This window comes from Rhinopithecus bieti, unplaced genomic scaffold (genome assembly GCF_001698545.2).
Source record: "Rhinopithecus bieti isolate Rb0 unplaced genomic scaffold, ASM169854v2 scaffold_14936, whole genome shotgun sequence".
Lineage (NCBI taxonomy): Eukaryota > Metazoa > Chordata > Mammalia > Primates > Cercopithecidae > Rhinopithecus > Rhinopithecus bieti.
Genome location: NW_016808811.1, coordinates 2,789,630 through 2,804,000, shown reverse-complemented (window position 1 = coordinate 2,804,000; position 14,371 = coordinate 2,789,630). Strand labels below are relative to the sequence as shown.

The 14,371-nt window shown below is 34.4% G+C and overlaps 1 protein-coding gene and 1 long non-coding RNA gene across 3 annotated transcripts in view; one reads left to right on the top strand and one right to left on the bottom strand.

Moving 5' to 3' along the window:
* LOC108538901 (uncharacterized) overlaps positions 1–5,565 on the bottom strand; it is an 86,876-nt gene extending 81,311 nt beyond the window's left edge. For both annotated transcript variants that reach the window (XR_001888221.1, XR_001888222.1), the window contains exon 1: positions 5,337–5,565. This is a non-coding gene — a long non-coding RNA (uncharacterized LOC108538901). The remainder of the gene's footprint in view (positions 1–5,336) is intronic.
* CNTN5 (contactin 5) overlaps positions 1–14,371 on the top strand; it is a 1,382,289-nt gene that overhangs the window by 25,912 nt on the left and 1,342,006 nt on the right. The gene's annotated exons all lie outside the window — the stretch shown is intronic.

The following is a 14,371-nucleotide window of genomic DNA, read 5'->3' as shown; positions in this document are numbered from 1 at the left end:
TGAAACATGACTGAAACTAATATATTCTTCCTTATTAACTACAGTCCATGGTTACCCTAATTCCTTCATGTGCTAGTTGCTCCAGAAATATAACAAAATCTATTCATTATTGCAAGATGGGAAACTACATGAAATAAATAAATGTTTGAAAAATTATCCAGATAAAGAACAAAAAGTGAGAGAACGGAAGCAAAGTAATAATATTTTTTTTCAAATTCCAGTCATCTCTAGGTATCCATGGAAGATCGCTTCCAGGACCCGCCCCATCAATGGAAACCAAACTCAGGAGAAGCTCAAGTACTCCAGTCAGCCTATCATATCCATGGGTTCTGCATCCACAGTTGGGTGAATCCACGGATGTGTAACCCGTAGCTACCACTGGCTGACTGCACTTGACCTATATATATTTGGGCTCCTGTATATCCCTATTGTCAATTATCTATACAGCACTGGTAAAAAAAAAAAAAAAAAAAAAGCCTGAAAATCAAAGATTTTATATTTTTATTTTGTTACAGCCTTACATGACTTTGATCATCTCTATTTTCCATGTTTCCCAATTTAAAAAGGAAAGAATAAAATCTTGCTTGTTCTGTTTCTTATTTTATTTCCAAAGAGTGGGTGATGTTGTGAATCTAGTTGATGGTGAGAGTATTATGCAATGAATTAGTTTCTATGATAACTACTTTTTGTTTTATAGCAAACAACCATTAATTTAAAACTTGTAAATTGGAAATCCGGGACCCATTGCAGTACAGCTAGTAGAAACACATTCTTTCAGACTGTGATTACTTCCATAAATTCTTGGGTATTGAGAATTAGTGCCAAACAAAACATCTCCCTGATGAAATGTATTGACTGACACTTTAGTAGAAAGAAAAGTAAAAAATGAGACCATGAGAAGAATGTCTATTTTACATAATATAATTTGAAAGGCAAACTAAAGCGATTTGTGGATTTATGTTTTAGGGTAAAGAAAAAAGAAGTGTGAAAGAAAATTTATAACTTGATTTATCATCTGGAAATATATGAACTTTTTAATATTTGATAGAGAATATCATATTCTTTATTTACTTCGCTTTTTAATGATAATATTAGTCTTTGTCCAGAAAAAGTCTCCAATATCAAACAGTAAATATTTCAAATAGAAAAAAAACCTGGAGAACAAAAAAGCTATACTTTAAGGAAATAAAGATTTCTTTTTAGATTGGAGGAATAATCTAAAAGTAATATACACAGTGTACACATTCAGGTTAAGGTATTTACCATGTTTGTTGAGAAAATAGACTCTTTAATGGTAACCTAACATATTTCTAAGTGTTATGCACATAGTTAATATTGTTTATTCATTGCCTATATTTAGCAATTTATAAGTTTTAGAAGCTTCTCAGAGTTTCAGAATTTTCATTTTTTTCAACAAGTGAACACATAATTTAAAAATTGAATATATGTTTTCATATACAGTAATGCTTTTCTGATGTAAGATGTTAATCACAGCATATTTTTAACTATAGCTTGCTCTTTTAAATTCATCTTGGTGTATAACAATTATTAATATTAAATATGTTACTATTATATATGCATATGTATACATTAATGTCCTACATATGTATATACATATGTATTAATGTGTATATTGATATCATCCATAAGTATATATGTATATTCCATAATACTTGCATTATTTGAGTTATATCAGCCTCAAGTTCAGAATAGCATCAATTAACATGGCCAAATTACTTATAATAAGAGGAAGTAAAAGAATCCCTATAATTTAGCAAATTAATAATTTGCTGACTTCAACCACATTAGTAGAAGCTGTTTCAGGAGACGTGTACTTTTCTCCCTCATCATATTATTCTTTCTAATTGTAAGGTGGATCTCCTTTTTATAATGTATTTCAAGAAAGGCATTTCCAGTTTTACAACTTAGTTTAATTCAATGTAATGTCATCAGTGTAGTTGGTCCCAAAGGAAAAGCAGCAAATAACTGAATCATTAACGCCATCCAAAATTTTCTCCCCTTTGAGACCTTCTTAATTTTCATTATCTATAATGACTGCAGTCAATGGTGCTTATATCTGAAAGTATGACATTTATTTGGGATACTCAGCATATCATTCATAAAGTTTTCTGTGGTGATTTCATTTTACATGACAGAAATCACCAAGGGGAGTTCCATTACTAGAAACAAGCTTGGTTTATTTTTGTAAATTTATTTTACTTCAACAGTCAACAGCAGGTATTGATTACCCACTGCGTTGAGAGCATTGTACTGTGTATTGTATGGAAGCCATTACATAAGAAGTAAAATATTTGCTGAGAGAATCACCGACTTATCATCTAATGAAGGAGAGAAGGAAAACTTGACACAAATGATTAGGTTTCAGACAATCCATCTGTTTGCTCTTTATTTATTAATTCATTGACATGTACTAAGCAGTAGTCTTTTTTTTTTTTTTTTTTAGGCATTGTAGTTTATATAAAGACATAAGAAAGTGTTTATTCTTTCAGAACTCATGGTCAACAGGCAAGCTATGATAGAAGTACTCCTAGAATAATAGGGAAACAATAGATTACCACTAGGAGTGTTAGAGAAACATAATGGGAATAGTAGCTCTGACTATTTTGAAAGGATGAATTACATTTTAATGTTGAAGATTAAAGAAAGTACAATTCATTAGAGAAAATACAGTAAACAAAGGCACAGAATTTGGCAAGAGTAGTCATGCTAAGACAGTTGTGAAGTTGTAAATGGTGGTTTAGCATGGCAGAATAAAGTGTATAATATTTACTGGGTGATGTATGGTTATATATATGGATATTGTATGCATTATATGCATGTTACATATTAATGGCATAAGTGTGTGTATATATATGTTTACATATATATACACACAAATGACATACATGGTATGAGTGCATGAGCTTTGCTGAGCAAAATGGTGAAAAATCTTGAAAAGTACAGCTATGCTTCATGTAACATTTCAGCCAATGACAGACCACATATATATGGTCGTCCCATAAGATTAGAACATGTTATTTTATTGTGCTTTTCTATGTCTAGGTATATTTTATTATAATACAAATACTTAATGTGTTATAACTGTCTACAGCATTCAGTACAGCAAAATGCTGTACAGTTTTGTAGCCCAGGAACAATAGGTTATATAGCCTAGGTACATAATAGTGTATAAGCTTCAGGTTTGTGCATACAACAGTGAAATTGCTTAATGCATTTCTAAGAACATACCCTTATCATTTAGTGAAACATGACTGTATTGTTAGGAGTTTTAATTCCATTAAAGTGCTAACAAATTGTGAACATTTTTGAAAGAGTAGTTAATGCGGCCAAGCTCTAACCTCTGAAAGACATCTAGTGGTTATATATTGGATGGGTTGATTTGGATGGAGTGGAAAGTATTGATACATGAAATGGACATGATGATAATTTAGGGGGAATGTTCCTGAGTCATGTTGCTACATGTTCTGTGAGCCTAGTCTCAAACTTTTTCAATCTGTCTGTAATGCTATAACAAAAGAAACTTTCCTAATTCTTATATCTAATGATATCTTACATGCCACTATTGCAGCAATCACAAATTAAACTTTATTAAAATTTGACTCTAGTACACGGTGAAGTCTCAGCTCCAGAGCTTGACATACAGGGCCCTTCATCCTACTTTTAGATTAATATTCCTCTATGACACCACCTCTACTCCCTCTTATGTGCCAATACATTTAGTCAGTATACAATACTTTCTATTTGTGTGACAAAAAGTTTAAGATCAATATTCTATGCTTTGAAGCCTCTATTTGTGGCATATGGTCATTCTCAAAAAGTAATGACAGAGCTGAGATTATTTCTGTTTAGAATCTCCTCCTATATGTCAAAAGTTTTAAAGAGCCTATTCCTAAATTCTCCAGTGAACTATTTTTTTTTTTTTTTTTTTTTGCTGATATCCTGAAATCGAGTTCAATTTATTTTCATAGGAAAGAAAAAATAACAACTAAACAGTTATGCTAAATGTACATTTTTTTTCTAAACTCTTCTGGGGTCTTACACAACTTTGGATCTTTTAAGTCATCTTCTGGATCTTCTTATTCTGTCTTTTCAATATAAATGTTTTTTTCTTTTTTTGCATTCACATCTGAGTTTTTTTGGAACATATGAGCTGATTGATATAGCTGTGGGATCCCTGGTGTATACATTCTTTGAATTATTCCAAACTGTTTTCTCTACTTCTCTTTGTCTTTGATCTTATAAAGTTTTTGCCATAAGGATATTTCCCTATTCTAAGGGTGGTTAAGATGTAATTGAACTTTGAGAGTTTCTGGATGGTCACAATAGAAGTAAAACAGGTCAGAAAGAGGAGCAAGGGCAGCAGGTAATAGAAGAGGACACAATGAGGGCAGAAGCCTAACAAGATAAAACCATTAGGCTTAAGTTGTGATTTGGGAGCACCTAAGTGAGAGTTTTAAGTTTTGAAAAGTTTTTATTTGCCTTAGCCAAGGAATATTTTAAGAAAGAAGTTTTGGATCCTGTATTTCTTTTGGAAACTTCCTCATCCCCTCCAAAATAATATATCAATCAAATAAGCAGACATTGAATGTTTGTTCCATCTTACTCTAATGTACTTTTTAGATGAATAATTTTGCTATATCTGAAGTTCCTCAAGTGGCCACTGTAATTCTGTTATCCTTGGAAAGCATGCCATTTAGAAAATAAATAAATACAAGTATTTGGATATTAATATAAATACATGTAAGATGCAGGAGTTTAGTCTTCAGGATGCAAGAACTAGGACTGGGACAAACCCATGAGTGTCTGGAAACACGAATTATTGCTTGTGCAACTTATCTTTACCCCTCAACCTAATGGCCAGCTGTTCATGACAAACCTGGTAATCTGGTAATTCCTGAAGGACTGGGTGGCTGAATGAAGAGAAGATTTCTCTCAAACCAGACTTTCACAAAAAAAAAAAAAAAAAAGCTCTCCTAAGCTTTTTGATACGAGATGTACCACAACATTTGTCTTATGAAGAGGCTGATTCAGTGAGCCCTACTTTGAACTGATTGGCCATTTGAATCTGACTCAAAAACAAACTTATAGGAACCTATATCTGCCCTCTTCTCTATACGAACTTACACTTGTAGGTGACGAAGAACATATGCAGTTAAATAGTACTATTTTTGGCAATAAAGCAGGCTTCCACAAAGATGAAGGCTTTCCAAAGTGATCCGCTAATCTAAGTATTCCTTTAAAACTTATCTTCTTTCCTAGAAGCATTGGGAAATTTGGCAGAAAAAGTATAAGCTCAAATCCAATGCAAGACTTACCTCATCACCATGGTCAGACATCCCGAAGTAGAAGGCTCAAAGGGTAGCATATTCATAGGTGTATTGAAAGGCACCTTAAGAATAAATTGTTGATAAGCCCACTTGAATGATCTGTTTTTCTAAAAAATATAATAGAATTCATATTCGGACTTAAGTGCTCAGTTTATTGTTCAGATGAGTATTAGGAAGTTCCTTAAACAAAAATTGTTTGCAAATACATCTTCCTAAGCTAAAAATTTTCTGGAATGTGAGTCATGCTAATACTAATGTAGACCAGTAATTCTAGAACTTTGAGTCATAATTACCTAGAAGGCTTATTAAAACACATATTTCTATGCCCTATTCCGAGAATTCAAAATATCTGGGCTGGGTCCCTAGAATTTCCATTTAGGTGGTGCTAATGTTACTGATCTGTGAAGACACTTTGAGGACTACTGATAGAACATAGTTTTAGTCAGTAATCCCATTATGCTCTATAGCCAGTGAAGGCTTCAGAGAGAACAAATATAACTATGAGTGCCAATAAAATTGTTTTAATACAGCTCACATGTGTGAGTCTGTAATATCTGAGATGTTTATTACTCAAGAAGATGTTAGAATCTTACTATTATGCCCGACTAATTTAAGATACCCAAATTTTATGTTATTTCTCTAAAGAAAAGATTTCTCTAATGTCAATGACCAACTCAATATAATTAACTAAGTACAATTTACTCTGATTTCCTAGAATTTTTTTACACTATGAAAATAGGTCAGTCAACAAGTAACTTAACATAAACTGATTGAGATGTGTACATTGGCTTTGGCTCACAATGCTACACTCAGTACAGAGTTTATCATCAATATGTGCTGACCCCTAACAATCCCATTTTCTCTTTTTCTCTTTCAATATCTAATTTCCTCATAAGCTGTATGGTATACATTTTAATGCTTGTCATATCGCAGCTCTTACCAATCAGACTCATAATCATTTTATTAAAAATGTACACTGCCTCTAGATATCTGCTTATTTTTCCTAAATGCATGCTGCCCCTAAGCTTAGTCCATTCTAACTTATTGTCAGAACCAGAATGAATCTTGCCCTGAAGGGATCCGTTCAAACTCACTGTTGGTTCTGAATGCATTTTTGCCTTCAGGCTCCCTCTATCCTTCAGACTGATCATCCAGGCTCCAGTGAATGTTGCCTTTGGGTTGTCTCCTTCAGTTTCAATTTCAAAGCTTGCATGCTTTTTACCCTCAGGTTTTCTCTTTTCAGTTTCTGTATGAGATTTTAAGGGCCTGGTGGCTTTAAACATTTTCTCATTGCAGTATTTTCCTGTTTCACGCTCCAGTAACATGGATGTGGACTGCTGTTTCATTGATCTGATGTTTCCTCTTAAAAATTTCAATATTCTCTTTTCTTATTTATTTTTTATATTATACTTTATTTCAAACTATAAACTTATTCACTGGTAAGCCATGTAGCGTATATATAAAATGAAGTATCTCACCAAATACGTATTTTCTACTGGAAGAAATTATTTCCACAGCTACGCAATCATAACCAGTGGAAATATTGGTACTAGACAAAAGATGTGTACTTGTTTTAATTTAAGCATAAATGGTTTTATTGGAAGCAGGTTATGTAGTTCACAGAAATAACACAGAGCTTAGAACCATGCTACAAAAAATTCAGGGTGAGTCAAGGAGGCTAAATGGAAACTAGACAGCTGGAAACACAGCCATATACATATCAATGGAACAGTTTGGTTAGGGCACCACCAGTAAAGATGCTGGACACTGATGCTACCCCCAGAACTGCTGCCAGTAGATGCTGGATGCTGCCACCATCATATTTTAATAATGTTTAGAAATGCCTCCATTTGTATCACCAATATGATGTTCTAGGTCCCTAGGTCCCAGGTGGGAACATAAGATTGGCTGGACTAAGTTCATGCCTCCAGGGCTAGCTGCCAGACTTCAAGCTGAAGTTCAACAAGTTCCCAGCTTTATTGACTTGGCGAATGCAAGACAGGGTTCTGCTGTAGTTCATGGTAAACATGATAGTAATGCCCAGACACTGAAGTGGTTCATATGTTATGTCCAAGAAAACATTAGAAATGTAGAAATATTTACAAGATCATTACCTTTTACTCGTAAATGATGCCTTGCATGTGATTGTACAAATTTTCATTTTTGAATTTAGCTTTTATTTTGACTGATTTTTTTTTCCTTTGCTGGCTGCCCAACACCATTTTTCTCTTTGTTCTCAACTCTTCTGGAATACAAGGAAAGTTATGGACACTACCTGTAGGACAAATTCCAGCTTATCACTAAACTGACAAGCATGAGCAGCCTCGAGAAGCACAATTTAATCTGGTCACAGATAACTTAAATTATGCTGTCTCTTGGGATAGATGGTTGCATTACCTTTGAAATGTCTGAAGAATTCCATACACCTCAGTATGTTCACACATTGCCTTCAGTGAGTCAGATCTGTTTATCCTGAAGATTTTGTATAAAAGCCATTTATCTCTTCTTCCAATGTCTTGCCTTTCATGTGTTTCTGAACTCTGTCTACTATAAAGTTCATATATAACCAGCACAAAGCAGGTTTGCGTTTCTAACAAACATGTTAAAAGTTTGGCTTTATAATAAATAATGCCCATGGCTTATTTCAGGATGGGAAGTGTCTGATTCTTTCTGATCCTTCCTAAGTGTGTCTTTAACAACACTAGGACAATGTTGCTAGATGGAAAAGGAAGCTGCTTCATCCTACAAGTATGTCTAGGTGACTAAAACCTATCCAGAGGATGGATCATTTGTTTCAATTATACATAAATCAATTATGTCTTTTATTGAACATGATTTTAAAGCAAAACTTTTAATTATGAGTCTTTTTTTAAAATTTATAAAAATTTGAGTGCCTACTTTGTGCCTAGGCACTGCGTTCTCATGGCTAAGAATAAATACCATGAAAAAGGAAGTGGAAAAAAAAATGCCCACGGATAATAGCAGCTTCATATCGCATGGTAATAAGGTAAGTGCAACATGAAACATAAGGTGTGTATATATAGCTATATATCTATATATATAGTATTATATATATGGTCATAAATGCTGAAGTAGGGAAGGATGTTCTGCGTAGTGAATTGGTAGTAATGAAATAGGTAGAAAAGACATTGTTGAAATTTTATCTAGAGTTGCCATAGAAGGTTGTATTTAAACAGTGAGGGAAAAATCCATGTGGATATAAGGAAAATAATATTCTAGGTAGAAGAAACAGGGTTAAAAAACTATCTAAGGCAGAGACCTCCCTAGTTTTTTCCTAGGAATATAGAGGAGGCAGGTTTAGTTCAATAAGAGTAAGTATTGAGGTTTGGGGTAGTTGAAGGGTTGACGACAGAAAGAAAATTCGGAAGTTATTATAAAGATTATGTATTTTATCCTGAGTGAGTTGGGAAGCCCTGAAGAGTTTTGAGCGTAGTAGGCTTACTTCTGACTGAGTAGCTCAACCCTTTGGAAAGAATGGTCAGGAGCTCAGTTTTTATACATCAAGTTTGTGTTAGCTATTAGGCAGCTAGGAGGCTATGTCAAATAAGTGGTGCTAAAATAAACAAGTCTGACATTCAGTAAAGAGGTGGAGGCTGGAGATAAATAAATATGATAGGCATAAACACACAAATAGTAGAGAAAGCTATATTCTATTGCTGTATAACTAAATACCTCAAAAATTTGCTGTTTACATTTATATATATATATGTGTGTGTGTGTATGTGTGTGTATATATATATTTTTTTTCTCACATTATTAGAGTTAAGGAGCTATAACTTTCAGAGCTAAGTAGCTTCACCACACATACACAGAAAGTTATGTGCCAGGATTTAATTTCAGAGATCTTTGCTTCTGAAGAGCCAGTTCAATCGGTTACAATCCCTGCATTCTCAGCTCCTCCTGGAGCTGTCTGCTCTTCCCACAGTTCCTCACCACTCTGCTGTGTGTCCCTCTATGCTTGCTTCTCCAATTTGGCCAGCTTCCTTTATCTGCTCAAAGTCTTTCTTCATTGTCATTAATCAAAGACTGGCACTCTTCCAGTCATCTGAGCAGGAGGAGAGGAAAAATGAAAAATGGGCGAGGTCCCACAGAGCTCAGAAAGATAATGAGTTCAAGACTCTGTAGACAGCGCTAAATGATGAGGATTGAATGGAGGTTGGGGAGAAGGGGCAACTGACGTTGGGCAGTTATAATATTTATGATAATCGTAGTATAATTATAAATTATAGTAAAGTTACTAATTTATGATATACACTTTATTGTATATACATATATAAATGGATAATGTAATTATGTATATAGTGAACTTATTTAATAAAGGAAAGATGTATTATCCCTCCCTCCCTCCTTCCTTCTTTCTCTCTCCTTCCCTCCCTCCCTCCTTTCATCTTGTTTTTTTTCTTTTTTCGGAGACATGATACTTATACTGGTCATTGGTGTTAAGTATTTGGGCAAGACATCCATTTTATAATTTGAAAATTTATTGCAATGAAGATCGATGGTATTTATTTACTAAATGGATGGGTAGACCTTGTTAACGATTTTTTTTCTTAGGTTTTCTTGTCCTTCATTATCATAGAAACAATATGTAGACTATTATTTTACAAAAAGCCTGAACCATTGCTTGGTAGAAAGGAACTGTACTTCATTTTACTTCCACTGTGCTCTATGACCCTCCTAGTGGAAGATGGTTCATTGGTTTCTACTACCAGCAGGGAAACAGATTTTTAAATTAATATAATATATTTCAGGAAGTTTCTCAGAGTTAAATGTACACAGGACATGGTAAATACTTTTGTTTAGTCATTTATGGGTCTGAATGAACAATAGGTTTTCTTCTCTGAAAACATTTGTAGAGCCCTTTCATCCCATTCAGATTTATCCTGTGGAATTCACACAACTTCACATTCTCATTGAAAGAGTCCTTACTGCCAAGCATTATTAACTTTCCTGTAGTATCCTTTACAATCTGTATTTTGAGTTTCCAGTCTTTCTATTAATAGTTATATTAATATTCCTATACTGTTTCATATTCTCTCATTAGTAATAATGCCATATATACAGACTCCAGCATGCTTATTTTCTCTTCTTACTAAGGGATTCTACATATCTCCAAGGTTTGTTTTGTACATACGTGATGGACAAAGTTTAATTCCAGTAATATTATTACTAGTTATATAAATGCCACTTGTGATTATAATAATTGCTCATAAAGTCATGTAATTGTAGAAATCAGTGGTTCATAAAACATGATCGTAAGCTCACATATATAATTCAAATGCAATTTGATAGCAAGATGCATGTTTAGTGTATATTGTTCATTTGCTGATTTGAATTTATATTAAAATATTGATAGTTAACGCGAGAACATGGCCTTCTAGACTGGTTATTTTAAAGTTAGTTAAACTCAAGCATGTGAAAGAGAGATCAGTTTACATATTATACCAGTAAATATGGGTATGTATGGGCCTGTAAATAAACTGTTGGTTAGGAAATAAGGAATTTTGTTAACTATAACCAAAACAACAGCAACAATAAGTCTAATACTAGGCTATAATATCAGAAAATCTCAATATCAGGCTTTTGAAGAAAAATACAATAAAAAAAGAATGGAAATATTCAAGCTAAGAAATATAGAGAATCTTAAACATGTGCATATGCATGTAAGATGTATATTATCTGAGAAAGTTTTTATTTTAAAAATTTAGATTTATATGGGTTGTAGAAAGTCCACATATTGCAGAACTGAAAAGCAATTACACTAAAGCTATCATAGTTGAAAACATGGTCATATTCTGATTAATTATTAACTAGCTTATTATCAGATTGATCATTTCTATTAAGATGATGTGTTAATAGAAAATTTGATTAGTCTCAGATAGGAAGAAAAGAAATGAGCTTAAAATATGGATTTTTTCTTCATTGTACAGAAGCTATGCAAGAAATTTGCTCGTAGACCTACAGGGGACAAAAAAAAAAAAAAAAAGCTCAGACAATGCATCATTTTGCATTGAATTTGAATATTTTGTTGTTGTTAAAAGCATGTAACCAAAATAAACTTAGTCTTCTGTCCCCACATTAAGATCTATTCCCAAATAGTATTATATTAAAAGTAAACAAAAATCGGACTCAAAAAGCTCTTCGAGGTGGTATGTCTTCAGTGAAGGCTTTTGAAGAGTCAGAAGAGAAGTATCCTGTGAGAGAGTGCAAGTAAGATGTCCCGACTCATGTCTTCCTGTCTTCCCAATACCTCACACACTATTCCGACTGTTCTAATCTCCCTGCGTCTCTTCCTCCAAACTCCAATCCCTCTGGATTTTCCTCCTTCCACAATGTTGTAACTCCACCACAATTTCTGAGATTTTCTTTTTAAGTAGCATTGTGTAAATACAAATCACTTCAGATTCTTTGGGAGTTGTCCAATCCACCACTAGCCCATGATCCTTCTCTGAACACCAAATACCCGTGATCTGACAAGTTGCAAGAAATGACTTTTCTTTTGATGGCTGGGGGGAGAAGGAAAGACTTTGAATATCTGCATTTTTGTCTCTTTCTGAATATCACTGCATGTAAAAATTTGTTTCAAGAAAAGCATCCATGAAATATGCCTCCTCACATTTCATGAAGAATGAATGGAAATATTCAAGCTAAGAAATATATAGAATCTTAAATATGTGCATACCCAGAGATACCCAGGAGAGGACTCAGGATAACACTATCAGTGAAATATGCCATATCATGAAATATGCCTCTTCATATTTCATGTGAAGTGTGAGTGTGTGGGGAGAGGGAAAGAGAGGGGACTGGGATGGCAGTATGTGGAAAGCTGTATCAGCAGCAGTGGTAGTGAAAATCTGACTCTGCCCAACTGAGTTTGCAAAGACACCAGAAGCTTCTGGGGTGTGCCCATCTCTACCAGGAAGGACAGAGAGGTGAACATGGAATGTGGACAGACCTTGGTTTCCACCTATTGCTGCTGTAACCACTCTCATCTACTTCAGGCTCTCAAGTAATGTTCTTAGACAAGATAAAAAATAACACACACTCCAGATAAGTCTATAGGCAAAGCAAAATCTTCATAAATAGAATGAAGATGGTATAGACTTCGTTTTGAGGACAATTTTCAGTTGGATTTGACTTCAAAGAGGAGACAATCTCTCTGAACTTGCGGTCAGGTTCAGTGGCCTCACGGCTATTATCTCAGCACTCTGGGAGACTGAGGCTAAAGGACTGCTTGAAGCCAAGAGTTTGAGACCAGTCTGGGCAATATGGTGAGACCCTGTCTCAGCAACAATAAAGAAAAATAGGCAGGCATGGTGTCACACATCTGTAGTCCTAGATACCTGGGAGGTGGAGGTGGGAGGATCACTTGAGCCCAGGAGTCTGAGGTTACAGTGAGCTATGGTTGCACTGCTTCACTCCAGCGTGGGCAACAGAGTGAGATCCCGTCTCAAAAAAAAGGATCTGTGAATTTATAAACTGCAGATTTGATAATTAAAGCCAGTACCTCCTGATTAAATTGGGCTCAGTTGAAGAACTTAGGAAGCTGTAGTGGAGTCATTCAAGATGAGGAAGAAAATCCAAGACAATTTTGAAGCAAATTATCTTTTCAAAAATGAGACCGTGAACCAGATTCAGACTGTGCTGATGGCTTTAGCAGATCTAACTAAATCTAAAGAATTTAAGACAACAAGCAATGTTGGAGCACAACAGGCAAGATGATCTGATGAAAGAAAATCCAAAAAGGACAATTATAATTGGGTAGCATATGAGAACCAACATACCTACCAGTCTTTTAGATATAGCGGCCTACCTGGGAAAGGAATTGGGAAACTTTTTTCTGATACATATATCATTTCTGATACATATATCTTCTGATACATATATCTTTTGCTGATACATATATCAGCAAATATTTTGACCATTTAACTAGTAGCTTGCATTCTGACAGAGGACTTAAACAAGCAGAGATGTTTAGCACCAGTATGATGTATGGAAAAACACTAACATAACAGCCAGTATACCACTCTCTACATATAGGTCACAAAAACTTCTCTACTGGAAGTATTGTGAGAAACATTTATAACTCTAGAAATTGATGAGGATAATAAAGGTAGAGTGAAGGGAATAGGACAAAGATACCCAGGAGAGGACTCAGGATAACACTATCAGTCTACACTGTATGCAAGCATTGAAGGGGGGTACATTATCTGTAATGGATTTTAAAAACAATAATAAAATCACTTAAAGTCTGTCTGCTTTTACATCACCACACGCTAGTCATTCTAAACAATGTCACTGATAAAATGCCAGGAAGAATTGTTCTATTTACCCTCCTCCCACTCTTGATACATTACTAGAAGAAGTCAAAACCAGAATCCAAGAAATTATCAAATTCAGTATTTTAAGGAATCACTTGGCAAAGAAGTTGACAAGAAGTAGTAGTGAAAGATATGGAGATTAAGAACATACTCATCTTTACTTATGAAATAAAGAAAATAAAAGAATAAAAGACTAGGAAAAGAATTACATGTCAACATCACAATGACAGCCAAGGGAAGTAGTCAGAGGCTAATAGTCTACTTATCCAAGTAAAGGTATCATTGAATTGCTAACCAAGAGATGAACAGGGGTTTTAGCAAGGACAGTTTCAGGCAGAGAAGATGAAGCCAGATTTGCTGTCCTGGGATAAAAACTGAAGATTTATCACAGCCAGTAAAAGGAACTTTCAAGAACTGTTTATTTAATAATGGGAAGATGACGATAAATAAATGGCATCATTGGTTCAGGGACATGTTTCCTGTTTCAGCTGACAGGAGATTTAGGCTGTATGTAGAGCCAGGTGAATTCCAGAGGATTTCAGAGAGGAGACTGAGGAAGAGCATCAAAGAATCAGGATGAAATAAGAGCTACAGTTCAAATAATAAAATTGTATTGCTTACTTTATGAGTGTTAAGAATCATATAAAAGAAGAAAACATTCAGAAATGCGTAAATTTGAAG